The sequence below is a fragment of the Chiloscyllium plagiosum genome, unplaced genomic scaffold (genome assembly GCF_037043375.1).
Source record: "Chiloscyllium plagiosum isolate Xiang-an unplaced genomic scaffold, Cpla_swu_hap1 HiC_scaffold_13, whole genome shotgun sequence".
In the NCBI taxonomy this organism is placed as follows: domain Eukaryota; kingdom Metazoa; phylum Chordata; class Chondrichthyes; order Orectolobiformes; family Hemiscylliidae; genus Chiloscyllium; species Chiloscyllium plagiosum.
This window is the reverse complement of record NW_028270151.1, coordinates 43,343,694-43,359,155: the sequence shown is the minus strand read 5'-3', so window position 1 is coordinate 43,359,155 and position 15,462 is coordinate 43,343,694. Positions and strand designations below refer to the sequence as shown.

The window sequence follows — 15,462 nt, the reverse complement described above, 5'->3', positions numbered from 1 at the left end:
GAGTGGGAGGGGGAGTTGAAATGATGTGCCACAGGTTGGTTGGGTTGGTTCGTCCGGGTGGCCCAGAGGTGCTCCCTGAATCGCTCCGCAAGTAGGCGGCCTGTCTCCCCAATATAGAGGAGGCCACACCGGCTGCAGCGGATGCAGTAGATGATGTGGGTGGAGGTGCAGGTGAATCTGTGGCGGATATGGAAGTTTCCTTTGGGGCCTTGGAGAGAAGTGAGGGGGGAGGTGTGGGCGCAAGTGTTGCACCTCCTGCGGTTGCAAGGGAAGGTGCCGGGAGTGGTGGTTGGGTCGGTGGGGGGTGTGGATCTGACAAGGGAGTCGCGGAGGGAGTGGTCTCTACGGAAAGCTGATAGGGGAGGGGAGGGAAATATATCCTTGGTGCTGGGGTCTGTTTGGAGGTGGCGGAAGTGACGGCGGATGATGCGCTGTACATGGAGATTGGTGGGGTGGTAGGTGAGGACCAGTGGGGTTCTGTCCTGGTGGCGGTTGGAGGGACGGGGCTCAAGGGCGGAGGAGCGGGAAGTGGAGGAGATGCGGTGGAGGGCACCGTCGACCACGTCGGGGGGGAAATTGCGGTCCTTGAAGAAGGAGGCCATCTGTGTTGTACGTATTTTGAACTGGTCCTCCTGGGAGCAGATGCGGCGGAGACGAAGGAATTGGGAGAATGGGATGGCGTTTTTACAGGGGGCAGGATGGGAGGAGGTGTAGTCACCTACCACCCCACCAATCTCCATGTACACCTACCACCCCACCAATCTCCATGTACACCTACCACCCCACCAATCTCCATGTACAGAACCCCACTGGTCCTCACCTACCACCCCACCAATCTCCATGTACAGAACCCCACTGGTCCTCACCTACCACCCCACCAATCTCCATGTACAGCGCATCATCCGCCGTCACTTCCGCCACCTCTAAACAGACCCCAGCACCAAGGATATATTTCCCTCCCCTCCCCTATCAGCTTTCAGTAGAGACCACTCCCTCCGCGACTCCCTTGTCAGATCCACACCCCCCACCGACCCAACCACCACTCCCGGCACCTTCCCTTGCAACCGCAGGAGGTGCAACACTTGCGCCCACACCTCCCCCCTCACTTCTCTCCAAGGCCCCAAGGGAAACTTCCATATCCGCCACAGATTCACCTGCACCTCCACCCACATCATCTACTGCATCCGCTGCAGCCGGTGTGGCCTCCTCTATATTGGGGAGACAGGCCGCCTACTTGCGGAGCGATTCAGGGAGCACCTCTGGGCCACCCGGACGAACCAACCCAACCAACCTGTGGCACAGCATTTCAACTCCCCCTCCCACTCCACCGAGGATATGCAGGTCATTGGACTCATCCACCGCCAAACCACAACAACCCGACGGTCGGAGGAGGAGCGTCTTATCTTCCGACTGGGAACCCTCCAACCGCAGGGGATGAACTTGGACTTCACCAGTTTCTTCATCCCCCCTCCCCCCACCTTGTCTCAGCCGGATCCTTCCAGCCCGGCACCGCCTTCCTGACCTGCAGTCTTCTTCTTGACCTCTCCGCCTCCACCCTACTCCGACCTATCACCCTCACCTTGACCTCTTTCCACCTATCGCATTTCCAACTCCCCTCCTCCAAGTCCCTCCTCCCTACCTTTTATCTTCTCCTGCTGAACACTCTCTGCTCATTCCTGAAGAAGGGCCTGTGCCCGAAACGTCGAATCTCCTGTTCCCTGGATGCTGCCTGACCTGCTGTGCTGTTCCAGCAATAAAGTTTCAACTTTGATCTCCAGCATCTGCAGACCTCACTTTCTCCCATCTACTCTGTCCAGACCCCTGGTGATTTTGAACAAAGCAATAATCTTCCACAGTTAAGCTAACAAAATGCAACTCTAGCTTTCTGCTACAGCTTTTAAATATCATGACCCCTGTTATGCGGTCAGATAATTTGTGCCATGAAAGGGCAGAGACGTATTGCATTATCCTTCCTGCTTTCAGTTCAGTAAGTCAATGTCCAGTTGAGGTTTTTACAAATTTTCTGTTCATAGAAGCTATTCTTTTACAGGAGCTCAGATAAAGTCAGATTGCTGGTGATTTTGGAATAAACTGAGAATTAATGTTTGGAGGGATATGGGCTGGGTGCTGGCAGGTGGGACTAGATTGGGTTGGGATATCTGGTCGGAATGGACAGGTTGGACCGAAGGGTCTGTTTCCATGCTGTACATCTCTATGACTCTATGACTCTAGGACACAGATGAAATACAGTGATTTTGCTTTTCCAGAAATCAGACTTTTGTGAGATTTTGAATTCAGAGGAAAGTAATTAAAGATTGTATAATTAAAGAAGATTTCAAACACGTGACTGAGCATTCAAGTTGAGCAAATTAGGTAATGAGTTGGGACCCAATGTCTTGGACAAAATATATTATGTTATGCGGCTTATGACTGTAAAATCATTAGTAGTAAGTCAAACGATAATGGTTTTAGTCGTCTCCTTTGTTCAGAAGTAGCTGAGGTACACATCTCATTTGTTACTCTTTGTATTGACGGGGCCAAAATGTTCCACTGTAGAAGGAGTGTCACATTCCAAGAAGGTAATGGAATTTTTTTTCCTCTTGTTAACTGCTGTTCAGAACTATCCAAAAACTTGGATCAACCGGTGTCATATGATCAGTGACATCCATATTGCCAGCCCAGCAAAGTATCCATTTCTTAATTGTCAAATCAAAGATAAACTTTGAACGTTCGCAAACTTGCCACTCACGAGATTGAGGTCAGTTTGTTTGGTTTCGAACCAAAACTCTGTAATCTTGTTCCTTATCCAACATTTCTCAGTTGTTCTGAAAGATTGAACAAGATGGGCATATTGTCAGTATCCTGTTCAACTGTAGTGCAGTTCAAATACCATATCTTAGCTCAGAGATAGGCTTTACAACATTACCCTTACCTTTGCTGTCTTTAGCTTCTCTCCACCAATTTTTCAATCTTTGCTTACATTGAATCCAATTTATCCAAAGTCCTGCTGGCTACATTCCATTCCTACTCACTCATAGTCTCTGTACAGACTGTCCATCCCCAGTCTATTCAAATCAAACCCTTATTGTTTTGAAATTTCAGCTTTCCCTCCCACTTCACGTCTATGACCTCTTTCACTCTGAGTTCTCCAGTGATGAGTCTGGTCTGATCTGCTGTCCTGCTCCATCTACTTCATGATCAGTGGCTAAAGTCTTCTATGTCCTACTTTAGCCACATTTGGAGATAGCTGAGTGAATGATTGACTGACTATCAGGTTGCTCAAATCATGATCGAAAATTAAAATAATTTTCAAACTCATGACATGAGTAGTCAAAGCAGACAATATGCACATAATAATCAAAATTAGGCAGTCTTGTACAATATGTTCACTCAACCAGGTTACCAATGATAAATCAACTTGGAATTGCAGCACTTAAAGCACAAATTCAAAAAGATTCGAGAGATTTTCTATTTTTAAATCAATCTAATGAAAATTGTGAGCTGGCAAACAATTATTCCCATTGCCACACTAAAATAAATATTTTTAAAAAATTTAATTTAAATTAAGTCTACTTGAAGTTTTACTCTCTATTTACCTACCTTTTGGTTTCCTATATCATTAATGGTGGTTCGTTAGCTAAGTTGGTAGGATGGATGGTTCACAAACTGTGAGTTCATAAATTCTGGTTGGCAGAGTGATGCCAACAGCATGGGTTCAATTCCTGCACAGTTGAGGTTACACTCTTTCTCAATCTCTCCGTTCACTTGAGGCATAGTGACCCTCGGGTTAGAGTCATAGAGATGTACAGCACAGAATCAGACCCTTCGGTCCAACTCATCCAGATATCCTAAATTAACCTAGTACCATTTGCCAGCACTTGGTCCATATCTTTCTAAATCCTTCTTATTTCAATAAGAAGGATTTAGAGCTGCTTTTTAAATGTTGTAAGTGTACCAGCCTCTACCAATTCCTTTGGCAGCTCACTATCATACACGCACTACCTTCTGTGTGAAAAAGTTGCCCCTTAGGTCCCTTTTAAATCTTTCTCCTCTCACCCTCAACCTATGCCCTCTAGTTCTGGACTCCCCCACCCCAGGGAAAAGACATTGTCTATTTATCCTATCCATGCCCCTCATAATTTTATAAACCTCTATAAGGTCACCCCTCAGCCTCTAATGCCCCAGGGAAAACAGCCCCAGCCTATTCAGCCTCTTCCTATAGCTCAAATCCTCCAACCTTGCAACATCCTTGTAAATTTTTTCTGAAAACTTTCAAGTTTCATAATATCCTTCCTATCGGAAGGAGACCAGAATTGCAAACAATATTCCAATAGTAGCCTAACCAATGTCCTGTACAGTCACAACATGACCTACCAACTCCTATACTCCTATATTCAGTGCTCTGACCAACAAAGGAAAGCATACCAAACGTCATCTTCACTATCCTATCTACCTGCAACTCCACTTTCAAGGAACTATGAAGCTGCATTCCAAGATCTTTTTGTTCAGCAACACTCTCCCAGGACATTCCCATTAAGTGTATAAGTCCTGCCCTAATTTGCCTTTCCAAAATGCAGCTCCTCACATTTATCTAAATTAAACTCCATCTGCCACTTCTCGGCCAATTGGCTCCTCTGATCAAGATCCCATTGTACTCTGAGGTGACCTTCTTCGCTGTCCACTATACCCCCAGTTTTGGTGTCAGCTGCAAACTTACTAACTATACCCCCTATGTTCAATTCCAAATCATTTATATAAATGACGAAAAATAGTGGACCCAGCACCGATCCTTGTGGCACACCATTGGTCACAGGTTTCCAGTCTAAAAAGCAACCCTCCACTACCCTCTGTCTTCTACCTTCCAGCCAGTCCTGTATTCAAATGGTTGGTTCTGTCTGTATTCCATGTGATCTAACCTAGCTAACCAGTCTTCCATGGGAACCTTGTTGAAAGCCTTACTGAAGTCCATATAGATCATATCTACCACTCTTACCTCAACAGTTCTCTTTGTTACTTCTTCAAAAAACACAATCAAGTTATTAAATCACCACCAGTGGTGTCTCACCAATGAGAAAGCAGCTTGTGGCCCAGTTTACCTTTACCTTTATGTCATTACTATTCCGCAGGTGAAAAAAAAAACACAAACTCTGCTAATGATATTTAGCCACTGAAAATAGTCTACAATCAAACTAAAATGCCATCAGGAAAGCTCATCTATTCCAGGATCTCTAGTGAGTGGTAAGTTATTCCAGAAAAGGCACAAGGTCAGGTGGGACAGAAATCGGACCCTAAGGCTGAAACGTTAATCAGTGCAGCTAGTTTAGTAAAATATAGCAAGAAAACACACTGGGCCTCACAGCGAGAATCAATCCACCAAATTCAATGCTACTTGCACTTCGTGAAAAAAGCTATTAAATTTAGTCCATATACCCTATAAATAGCAAAAGCTTGCCTTTATGTAAAGCCTTTAAGGCTGAAGTCCCAAGGCACTGCACAGAGGCACAAGGAAAGGAGAAATCAGCTTAAACTGAATTAAGGCTTGGTCATGAAGCAGTTTCTTAATTAAGAACAGCAAGATCAAGGGACATGTTTTAGGTACAGAATTCCACAAAGTGACACCACCCAGTGAAGGCACACATGAAGAATCACAGGAATAGAGAGTTGGTCACGATGAGTATTAAAGGGCTTCACGAAGATATACCAATGGGAAGAGAGTGACCACAGACTGACTTAAACAGAGAGATGGGATTCTTAGAGATAGGACATGATCATGGAATGATTTAAACACATGGATCAAAATGTCATATCTTTGGAGCTGATTGATTGGCCACTGAAATTAATGATGATGGGAGTGAACATCAAATGGAATTTGGCTCAGGATAGCTCTCATGTCAACTTGGGTATGCTCATGGATTTATGGGAAATGGAGAATGGTCACATCACTTTGAAACAGAATGAAATTGAAGGGTCAAGTGATCTGTTTTCTTCAAATGAACATGGAAGTTAACCTGCTTGCCTGGATAAGACATTAAAAGGCAATCTTTTAAAACTTTTGATTGAGAAGGCATTAAAATGTAACAAACTTTTCCTGTGGGTAAATCACTGCTATTGTCCATTTAATTGTAGAAGATAGTTCACAATGAACTTCCAGACTTCTCCCCTTCAGAATAATATGAGAAGAAACCCATTCTAAGGCAAGGAGATGCAAATGGGTGAAATTAAAACATTGTTATGTGTCAATGCCCAAGTTGTCAGACCCATTTGTGTGGACAATGGAAAATTGATACTTTGGTCACATGACAGAAACCAGGCGCCAAATGTTTCCAAAATTTCTGACTTACAAACCTAACTTGGGGTAGAGTTTTCTGAATGGTCTAATTTTCATTCAGGATAGGGTGAGGAGTGGTGGGGGGGTGTTTTGTCAGCAGGTATTAACTGGAGTTAGACTACAGGCACCAGAAAGAGTTCAGAGGCAGCCACATGGGTTGCCAAATCGCCAAGTATTGAGGCAGGTTGGATCTAAGACCCACCTTGATAATCTAAGGCTTTTTCTCCATTGTTAGAAAAGCAAGAAAAATAAAAACCATTCCTTTAGTCCTCATTACCCACATACTGCTAAATCACATTCAGGCCAAAAGTTGAAAGGTTCAAGTCTCTCTAGCCATTCCAATGGTCTCTCATATCCTCAATGCCAAAATCTGCAAATACTCACCCTCTTGACTCCTAATGCTCTGTATACTGTCTTCGTGCCACTCATGCCAACACAAAACCTCCATCCAGCATCTTTTGCACTTTTATGTTCCATGCTAACTCACCCTGTATCTGCCATGGGTAGACCCCAGGAGCTATGGTGAGATGAAAGAAAGTAAAGTCTAAATATCTTTTACAGACATTAGTTTACCTTTTAAATTTGCTCATTGAATTTTTAAAAAATCACTCCGGTTAAGCGTCCTGTATTTAAAAACAAGCTTTTTATTCACAGCCCAAATCAAAAACAGTCTGTATATAACCATTTGAAGCTGTCAATTAAACAGGTTCCTCACTGTGATAAGGAAAGCAGTCAAGCAGAAATAATTTTAGTGATATCATGCAGTCTTATGTCAACAAACACTGAGTGAAATTGCAAGCATTGATTTTATTTCAACAGTAGGCCAACTGCTTTTCTTCAAAGTATATTGGGAAGGGCCACTGAATTAACTTCACAGTTTGACAGTTCTACAGAGTTTATGCACACTAATACCTATTCTTCACAATCCAAAAGGGCCACTGGATCTCTCCCAAAGGGTGCCTTATCTTTCCAAATTGATATCTTACTTTTTTCAAAGAACTCTATTTGGTTCCTTCTTTTTCCTCAAATGTCATGTTTCTGAAACTTGGATGGCCAAAATTCTTTATGTTTGGAGAAATGTGGCACTTTTGAAGTAAATGTAATGCACTGAGTTTAATTCTGTTGTCTTTTCCACAGACGCTGGCTGACTTGCTAAACATTTCTGGCATTTTCAACCAGCACCATTACAGAGAAGGTGGCTCATCAATAACCTACAATTGCAATCCCAGCAAAATAAAATTATCTACTCAGCAACTGTGTTTGAATAAACAAGATTCATCAGTGATGATGCACAAATACAAGATATTTCCCTCCAATTCATATTTCACTTAACTCATAATTGTCCCTTCTTAAACACCTTTAAGCATGTAACTAAGTATGTAATCAGAAAAAAAACCTTTCTGTATTCTTTGCAATGTATAAAAATATACAACAGGTAGGAATTCTCCCCAAGGATGTTGACTCAAATATACCTTCTGTCCTAACTGAGATCAACTCAGCTCAGATCAAAAACTGAAAAAGACTTTGTATCTTTTATGTTACATTGGTCAGTATCTTTATCATTGGTGGAGCTCTGTAGACTAAGCCTTTAACAAAACAAACTCCAGAATTCCCTTTGCAAATTATATATGCAATTTTGAATAATTTAATTGGAGGATGTTTTATAAATACTGAAGTAAGTGGGACAGTTCTGCTGGAGCTAATCACACAGGTATAAGCAAGGATGCAGCCAGAATCAGATGATCAGGGTGAGGGAAAATGGAGTCCAGTGGGGTTCACCATTGAGGGTGCTTCTCTAAGCAAAGGCCCCTGATCAAAAGGAATCCCTCAGCTCAAAACCAGGCTGAGTTTACCAATGGTTTTGGGAGATGTTATAAGTGGTTACTTGCTGAGCCACTTGACAACTACCCCGCCACAGGTAAAATTTTAACAAGAGATGGATAATCAACAGATATAGTACACCAACTGTGACACTGATTTTACAGTTGTCCCATCTACTTTTCAGGGAACATTATATAAGTGCCATAGTTCCTGACAATGAAATGTGATCCACAAACACAAATTGAAAGTGAAGCTTGAAATGTGCTACCCCTAAATTTTCAATCACATTGACAGCTGCCTGTCAATGACCATTGAAGGCTCAGCCACCTGCTTGCCCAATGCAAAAATACTCAGACAAAATTGTGTGTAACTGTTCTGAGTACAGCCTCCAATGGTGCATTTTGATACCAAGGCCTCGGTAATGAGGCCTTGAAGCAATGGGTGGTTCGTACATTATGCACCAAGGTGGAAGCTCTGCCAAGCATACGTAGCCACCGCAGGATTACTAATTCTACTGAAACCTGGATTGTAGCACATAAACCATTGAGAGTCTATGATCAATGCTGTGCAAAGTTTGCATGAAGAATAATGGTAAAATGTATTTGCAGGGAAGTTAAGTTCAAATAGGAAATATTATTTAATCTCTGTATAAGGTTCGTAAATTTTCATCTAGAATATGGCACCCTTTTGTAGTTCTCTTGGAGAGTACATTGTACATAGAAATGGATCTGAGGATGGTCACTATTTTGACACCAGGTTTATATACTTTTTATTACTACAATAGAAATGGAAAGCAGGGACACTTGAAAAAAGAATGAACTTCAAAGAAATGTGATTCAGGTTTTCAAAATAATTAAATGGTGATATTTGGTCCATGTGGGCAGACAATTTGAGTCAGCATTACAAAGACCCAGATATATCTGGGACATAGATATAATTATAAAGGTACAGAACTAAGTTAGATGTTAGGCTTTTGTTTTCACAGAGTTGTCAAACTCTGGTGCAATTTTTGGGCATGTGCAGTGAGTACTGATTCTTGCAATCATTCAAAGGATAACCAGATGAGGATAGGTTACATAATTATAGAAGATTAAATATGTCTCTCAGTCATTGTGGCCTCCTCGAACTTGCTTGATAAACTTCACGGTAAGAGAATTATTTTTCGGTTATTCACCTAATTGGCCCAAATGATAACGGCTAGCAGGTAGACAGCAAAGAAAGTTGTGGGTGATAAATTGGAGATGTTGCACCATAACATCACTGTCTATCTGTCTTTTTCTACCCTTTGTAAATGTTCATATATTCATTTTATGATTGCCTCCCAGGAACGTTTCCTTGGCAGATAAAGTGCACACAGCTAGAAATAGACAAATTACTTCACCTTTCTTTATTTATAGAAGGAAAGCTTTATATATCTAGGCACATTTTATAGAACATTGAATATTCAAAATTACTTAAACCACAGCAATGTGCTTTCCAATTGATGAAATCTTGTTCTTGTTTCCTTTTATGTATGGCTTAATGCAACTGAAGTACCAGTGAATTGGCCAAGTGCTGACTTTCTCAATTGCAAATTGGCAATTAGGATTTCCTAGTCAGCCTCAAACATTCTTTTTTTGTTTAATATAAAAATTACTGGATGATTCTTGGAGAAGATTAGAAAAGAAATCAAAACACTGAAAAGTGTTGTACTTTAATCCTGAATCACGACTAGTAACAATGCACAGAAATCAATAAGAAGTGCATGGCTGCCTTCAAAACACTTGACATTGTCACTTCCTGAGTAATTAAGAGCTACTACTGTTCCATGTCAGTTGCAAGGGCTAGAAATATAAAGAGCCTTTTTCTGTAGCTTTAGTCAAGCCCTATTCAGAAAAAAGAAATAGAGGGAGTTTGTTCGGAGGCCAGAGAGTGGAAGATAAAAGGGAAAACCATTTTTAAGAAAAAAAACTGTAGTCTGTTCATGACATGGGAAAACCAGAGAGAAGAATAGTGGGCTTGTTCAGTTATTTTCTACCTGACAGATTATTGTGGTGGAAATACTTGAGAAAGGTGAGTAGCACAGGATGGAAAGAAAAGAAGCTAAGTAAGGGTGTTTGCATACGAAAGCGATGGTGTGTTCCAGAGAGCTGTATCACTTATTGTATGATCTTATCTGGCGCGTGCCTCAGCAGTCCTTTCCCACAGTCTGCATGCTTCGCTGCAGAAGGCTTGTCTGGATAAAAGCAGGCTTGAGGCTTAAGACTGTCATCATCACATTGCTGTGCAGCTATGACATAATGTTCTTAGATAAAGAATGCATTTTAAAATTTGACAATTCAAACATTTACATTTTTAAATGCCTGTTTATAGGATTAGAATCTTTTCTCAGTGTAAAAAGAGCATGGAAACATTCATAACATACTTTCAAGGACAAACATTTCTTACATATTAATAATCCAGGAGGTCTGACGGCCTACCCTCTAGTAAGACCTTATTACAATTAAATTTAGATTTGAATCATAATACTTTATTCTGGGCATGTCTAACATGAACTCAAACTTCCTTTTTTATTATTGGTGCCAATTGCCAAGGGTTCCATGGAAATTGTGCAACTTATGTGCCACAAATGTGGATCATGCTTTGGTTTGGACATTAGATTCTTAACTGTGCATCAACTGTAAGCAAACACTTTTAGTAAGAATTCATACAATTTTAACTGAGTGATATGAATTATATGATGGGTTATAATTTGTTCTTGGATTGTAAATTAATTGTAATTTGCTTGTTCTTATTATATTACAGGAACATTACAGTATGTAACCAATACAACTGCAGCTAAACATTTGCATTATTATTTTTAGATGATCTTAGTTCAGGCAGATAAGTCAAGCAATAAAATTCTTGCTAACTGCAAACAAGAAAGGGAACATCATTGCTGTATATCGCAGTGCCATCAGAAATTTGTTTTGGTCAATTTAACAAGTTTAATTTTTCACAGCTTCTATCCAGCAGCTATCTCTATCATGTGTTTTAATAGAGGATTTAACTCTATGCAATTCAGTTTATAATAAAACTTTACACAAAATGCATATAACTTCTTTGCCCTTGAAAAGTGAAACTCTTCTTTGTCAATCCTGTGGATGATCAAAGCACAGCTCAAGCAACGTTTCAGCTCGATCAGTTGAAGATCCTAAACTCCTGATTCAGGACATGTCATAACCTTCAGTTGTGTGTCCTGTGGATGTCAAATCCAATTTGTCAACTGTGGCACTCACTCACCCTTTTCCTTCAACTCAAACAGAGATAAGTAAAGCTTTATGTAAGTAAAGGGTTATGCAGATTAAGCAATAATGATTTCTACCAATATAATTTTTCATCATGTTATCTGCATACGGCAACATATTTTAAAATCCCTCACATGAAGTATTCATCATGTCAGAAGCTTTTCTCTTGCCTGGTTCATTTGCAGAGTTAGCTGACCTTAGCTTGTGCAGCTATGGAGTGCTGCCAATGGCTTTGTGGTGCTTGGGTCAAGGAAGGGAAACAGAACCAAATTCTATGTTTCTGGGCATTATTATGGAAAGCTGAAAATGTGTTGCTGGAAAAGCGCAGCAGGTCAGGCAGCATCCAAGGAGCAGGATAATCGACGTTTCGGGCATAAGCCCTTCTTCAGGAATCATGCCCGAAACGTCGATTCTCCTGCTTCTTGGATGCTGCCTGATCTGCTGCGCTTTTCCAGCAACACATTTTCAGCTCTGATCTCCAGCATCAGTAGTCCTCACTTTCTTCTAGAACATTATTATGGAAACACCTACTCAAACATATGTACATCTAAATGTGCTGATACACTCACAAATACACTCACTGATACACTCACTAGCCAATGAATCAAACAGATTGAAACATAAAATAATAAACTTGTATAATACCTGCACATTTATTATTTAATGCTTAGACTTAAATTGTTTCACTGTTATTTTAGTCATCCTCAAAGCACATGTTTCATTGCTTGTCTGTGTGCTCGATTATTTACAAAGCTGCACAATGATGTCAGCATGTTAGGGGATAACAATGTTTATTGTTGCCCACTATTAGGTGCTTATGACCAATTAATAACATTGTAAATGATAATCACAAGACTGTGCCAGAGCTTATGTTCTTCCTCAGCAAAGGAATCCAGCCTCCACCAAACTTGCTGGAAATTTAAATAACTATGTAACAACTCTTCTTAGCACAATTTCATTTTTGGCTTTTGGTGTGTCTGGCCGGGGCAGGAGCAGAAATAACCAACTTCATTGCTGCTTTTGGCCCAGGCCCCTGCCCTGCCTCCTACCCCCAGCTCAAGCACAGCTGCCCCAACCCAACCAGAGAACAGCAATCCCCTTAGATCCCTGTGCTTCTGTTTTTAGATGCTGATATAACCCTGTTCCAAGTCCTGGTGTCTGGCATATGTGTCTGTCTTTTATCATCATGTTTAATATCCCCTTAAAATGAGCTACTGAGAAATCCTTCTGGGTTGGGATTGTTTTGTTCTAATATAGAGCAAGTGTTCTATCTCTACTGAGACAACCCACTTCCCTGACTGTTTAGAAACCAATTCATAGAGCTGAGATTTAGGTCCCTTATGTATAAAGAAAAGGGCAGAGTTTAAGTAGGTAAGACCATTTTTCTTTCCATTGCAGACCCTTTAGCTTCCTTTTGCAAGTTCCACTAGAATCATCCTCATATGGCATTGGCTTGCATAGTTATCTAACGCTGAACAGGAAGATTATAGTGGCCTGTGGCAGATCTACACCCATTGATTACATTAGTGAGATAAGTTGGCTATTCTGTTATCAACAATGCCTTGGTGTGCAGGCCTGTGGGGTCAAGTTTCTGAGTACTGAGTCTGCTGCAGATTACAACCTTCCATCACTCGGCATGTCATCAAGGTATGATTTCAAAGAGACTTCTACTTCCTGGTCTTCTCCCAAGGAGGATAAATATAACACATCAAGGGCAGCATGGAGTTCATGCCAATACTGGAAATAGTTTTTTTTAATTTAACTACTAATTGATCATTTTAATAAAACTCAGATGACTTCCGGACTGATGGTGTATATGGAGGACAATTAGTGCAGCTTCCACAAACTCCTGAGACTGCTAAAGCTGAACTGAAGAGACTCTTTCTATTGGAATAATCCATGACAACTAGTCTGATAACCCTTCAAATATGTACTCACATTATACATCCAAATACTGTTAACGTGAAGCAGTTTGTGAGAGTTAAAATATTGCACATTGTTGCTGGCAATATTCTTTCTTTGGAAATCAGCTGATTGGTTGCTGGCAGATTAGATTGCATTACAAATCATTTAAACTGCTGTTTTTCAATGTAGCACATTAAAGTGAGGAAAATCTTGAGTCTAATAGCAATGAACACGGTTTATCTTTTCACAATACCTCTTTGTAACATTAATTATGAATATGTGCCGTACAGCCCAAGGCAACTGTTACTTTCCCAGGATAATTAAAGTCACTTAGTTATTAAAAACTGCGTGTTACTTTTTTATTTTACAAAGTGCCCGCATTGCTGGCTGAATGGATTATGCAGTACACATAGAGTAATTGAACAATCTGTGGGAAAGTCTGCCTCAGTTGTGTGTTCTTTCAGAGTAATCTCTGAAAATCCCTGATGACTGGATGATTTAATAGGCTGCTGAGTCCCTAAATCCTGCCTGTCTGTCTTCCAAAGTAAAAAAGAAACACTGTGTGGCATTTCCTGCCAGACCGGACTTGAACCTGAATTAGGCTGTAAGCCATGGTAAGCCAAGACCTAGTACCACATTCCCATGAATGCCAATGCCCCTTCCCCCCTTCTTAGGAAAGAAATTCAACTAAAAGAGAAAAAATGTTGATTGCTTTTTATGTTGCATCCTGTTCTTTATTTTGATGTTCCTTAGTTTTCACGTTAATTAGCTAAATATAATGTAGGGTTTAGATTTAAATTCAATCAGTAAAATTGCGGTAAATTGGCAAAAATATCATTCTAAATTTTTGTGTGCAATGCTGCTGTCAGTCAAGTTTTGAATTCTGAGACGTAGTATATTACTGGCAATTAGTATACATATAGATATAGATATATATTTATATTTATTTATCAATGCCCCATCTCTTCATCTCTCTGAAATCACCATTCCAGGCAGACTGGAGCATAACAATTTCTCCAGAATGTATTCTCTTTGGTCTTAGAAGATTGGTAAGTCGGTTAATTGTTCATAATGAGACAAGATCCCTATGTTTTCTCTTTCATATTCCTTAACTGACCAGGCAAGATACAATTGCAACTGATTCACTAGCCCTGGAAAAACCATACCAATCCTTTTAAAGTTTCTTATCCATAGTAATTGTCCTCAGTTTAAGTGTGGCACTTTTGTGAACAGTGCAGTCTATTATTGTGGGTCGCCTGCTGCTCCGGATAAGACTGTTTTTCTGACAAATTTTGTTTGGTCCCATGAGCTCAAATTTAGAGCCAATCTCTTTGGTAGGATGGGCAGTTGAATCATCAGTTTTCTACCCGTTGGTAAATCTGATGGCAATAAGCCACAATGCAATGGGATGGACCAGTAGTTTAACAAAGCTGTATAAAAGAAAGCATTTTTCCCATGCTCAGTTCCCCCATTTCAATGTGGATCTCTCAGGAAGCTCATTACATGTTCAAAACTGGTTGCACAGTGACTGAAATAAATGTTAGCAAACTGTGGTCTATTGTCCAACATGACCACATCAGGGATCCCGCTAGAAGTGAATATTTCCTGCACAACCCTGGCAACTGCCCCTCTGGCAGTGGTATATAAATTTCTCACTGCAATCGAGCAAGAAAACTACTCAACAGCAATAAAGTAAGATTGTCCATCAAACATAAATAGGTCTGTTCATATTCATTCAGATGATCCAATGGGGAAAGGAGTTGGAGATCAGTAACATCCACTGACTCCAATCCTTGTCTGTGTGTAATAGTGGCCTTACACCCTAGCATGTGAACTAATGTGCCATGAAGGTCACAGTTTGAGAATAGCCTTTAAATATGTTTGCACTGTAGATAGAGAGGAAAAAATATTCTATCTTACTATAAATGCTGCCAGATAGTCACTGCTGAGAGGAACCAAAACAAAAAGATTTCAATCAACCTGCAAAGTCAAGAATCCTGAAATTGACTGTTATTATCAGTCAATTATCAGTTGACTGTTCCACTATTTGCTCTTTACAAATGATCCAGAGACTGAACTGTAAAGATCTTAACTTTTTTTTTAAACTCAGTTTTTATTCATAATATTTGTGTGTGCTGGAAA

The 15,462-nt window shown here is 40.6% G+C and overlaps 1 long non-coding RNA gene across 1 annotated transcript in view; it reads right to left on the bottom strand.

Moving 5' to 3' along the window:
- Positions 1–1,798: 1,798 nt before the first annotated feature.
- LOC148148308 (uncharacterized) overlaps positions 1,799–15,462 on the bottom strand; it is a 44,669-nt gene continuing 31,005 nt past the window's right edge. The window contains exons 2-3 of the long non-coding RNA XR_015759023.1: positions 6,713–6,845; positions 1,799–2,825 (exon numbers count right to left, since the gene is read on the bottom strand). This is a non-coding gene — a long non-coding RNA (uncharacterized LOC148148308). The remainder of the gene's footprint in view (positions 2,826–6,712; positions 6,846–15,462) is intronic.